Here is a 3,037-nt window from a genome sequence, read left to right on the forward strand (position 1 = left end):
TGCCGTTCATATAGCTTATGAGCCGCCAGAGTTCAACACCACCCCATGAATTAAGCGAGTCATTGTGCTTACTTACCGCTAAAAATTGAATGAAGAAACGCGGCGCACAGTCTGGCAAGCCTTTGAAGAATATAGGACTTAGTGCTGAACAAGATTTGTTGAAGAACTCTGTCATTTCTCCGAAAAACCAATCATTAATTTCATTAATTCCAATTAAAACAACAGCAATATTTATACCGTAGACAGCGCACTGACTTTGGGACGCCCTAACCTTTTTCGAATGGGCATAGTGAGAGCATGATGTGTAAAACAATTCCACCCTTAGTGTTTCGCATTTATTTGCTTTGTCGCATTAATACTAAAATCACCCAGTCTAAAATTCTTCCGTCGGTCATGTTTATCTGTCCAACGGTATCCGTTTCTGTACTTAGGTCGATATCGATAAACAGTTTTCAGAAAGGTAGTCTAGGGCATAACATGCGGATATCTCCCCATTCTTCTGAAAACGTTGTTTTGCGTATCCTCGAAGTGGGGAATATTTAACGACATGTGTCTTGCAAAAGTGCGACACTTTTGGTTTGATACACGTATCGTTGTTCTTGTTTCCACAGTGCTTGACCACGCGCTTTGTGGCACCTCTACCTCTTGGAAGAAGTTCCGAAGAAGACCACCGTACCTGACAGCATCGAGCCATCTGATAGAAATCGACACTCAGCGATGAAAGCAATCGCCGCAATGAGAAGCTGCAACACATAGTTTCCTTCGCGCCAATCCCCACTTTGGAGGGTACTCGTGGCCATGCAACGACATCAACAATTGACCCACCAGCGACTCTAGTGTCTGACTTACCGTTCGGACGATCTGTATTCTCGAGTACGCATGCAAGGGCGACCTGGCGCGGCTTGTTTCAAAGTAAAAGGCGCCGCTGGATTTGCCATGTGTGACCAGTGTGGTTGAGTAGTCATCAAATCGAAATGACACGGTAGGTCGTGCAGGCATAGCTAATACATCCGAGACGTGTCCAAAGTGAAAATTGTTGATGAGGGTGGTAGCAGCCATGATTCCGATTTCAAGAAGGAGGTTGTAGATGGCGACAGTTATCCAAAGTTTATATTAGGTAGATTTATAACTACACAACCACCCAAACTTGGTGAAACGACTCGTGGTCAAGAACGCACACTTGCCCGGTATTGTATGCAAGTTATAATACCTGGCCGCCTAACTGGCGAAGTCCATTACCATTGCAACGAAGAGGTCGAACCGAATCCAATTTATAAGGCCTATCGTCTTACTGATCGGCGTTTAGATGAAAATGAATACCGGTACTGGGTTCTTAAGGCGGGGACCCATTGAGGTCATTCGTGAATGCGTAGCCGCTTACTTGAGTATGGTCGAAAGAATCGCGGAGACGCTTTAGATTTGCTGCATGACGACAAGAGCAGTGTTGAACGTGAAAAAACATCACGCTCGCAATACATTTTTGCGAAAACGACTTCTCGATCCACTTCTTGTCATATGGTTTCTGTACGAAATTTCTGAGCGCAGAGCGCTCCACGTCTGAATAGCGAAACAAAATAGGGGAAAGTGTGTGCGATGGCTGCAATATCATTACGTGCTAGAAAGGACAGACGGGAGGAAGCCCATCCGTAGCTCTTCTGGTATGGCGTCTGAGAATTCGAACTAAACGCGCTGAATAATCTCCAGTGTTTTTTGCTGCTATAATGGCCTCACTTGTCTCTATAACCATAAAGTCCCCAGTGCCTAGTCCAGATATAAGCTCATTTCCACTGATCACCTTACACTCGCGAAGATTGGCGCGAGACGTACTCTGGATCCATCATCCGGCTTTTTGTATCGGACAACTGATTCTAGTTACACCCCCCTCCCTCCCCCACGCTTTCCCAATACACGACACTACCGTATAATCGTTGGGAAAAGGCTCTCGAGGTTCTCGCGTTTAGTGTGAATGAACGAACGCCAGTAAGGCTTCCAAGGGCTTTTGTGGAATGATGTAAAAAAAACTGCAGCACGTTAGAATCTAAGCACATCATTTTACAAGAAGGACTTGGATCGGCCATGCCTTACTCGGATAACGAAGTTGAAGCGAACTGCCGTGATTTAAACATATGCAGCCGTGGTGTCTTGCCACCCAATTGGGTAGGAAAGCATGGTGAGTAGTCTCCTTCGTGCTGTACACGGAAGGAATAACTAGCCTCCACCACCAGCCAAATATAATTTATTGAGAATGACTAAGCGTATTGCGGACCTCGCGGGACATAATTACTCGCTACTAAAAAATGCCGTTTCAGTGCAAACATAATGCATTATATGCCGTTTAACTTCGACTACTAGGTGCCTTGGGTTGGCTGTTTCAAAGCTGTCAACGGCGCACGCTGAATCAGACAGCACCCACCCTCGAATGATCCGCTTAATTGAATGAGGCATTTTTAACTAGCAGCGGCATAATTTTACAGGGACCGGTTAACCACAATCCTTATTGTGTTTTGGTTTAGTGGCCCCATCACTCTCATGCCAAGAGGCTGGCAAACTGCCGTACTGTTTGTAGGTAGAGGACACATGATAGCGTTAGCCTCCCATTTGAAAGTTGCTGTCCTTTTCCCAACACGTGATAAGCGAAATTGTCGGCAAGAAGGACAGAACGTGTATCTTTTTCGAACTTTAACAGTTCTTTAGCATCAATTGTCTAGCGCTTTATCCATCCAGTCGTTTCCAGAACATAGTACTGTAGACGTGTGGTTGGCCTTGTGAGTAAGTTGGCAGCTCGTCGTTCCCAATTGTTCCCCAGGCTTGACCTTCACGATGAAGAGAATTAGTGATATCTTACCTGTAAGAACTTGTTAATAAAAAAATAGCATCAAAACAAAAAGCGTACCATCAGCTCAAATTGTTAACCCTTTCGTGGTCAGTGGGGGCAAAATGCCCCCTTTCATTATTTTTTGTGTGTTGGACGAGGCGGATTCGCCCTTTCTACTTGAACTACAAGGATTTGCAGAAGATTTGCTGTAGTACCGTAGTT

The sequence above is a fragment of the Phytophthora parasitica genome (assembly GCF_000247585.1).
Source record: "Phytophthora parasitica INRA-310 unplaced genomic scaffold supercont2.15, whole genome shotgun sequence".
Classification (NCBI taxonomy): Eukaryota; Oomycota; class Peronosporomycetes; order Peronosporales; family Peronosporaceae; genus Phytophthora; species Phytophthora nicotianae.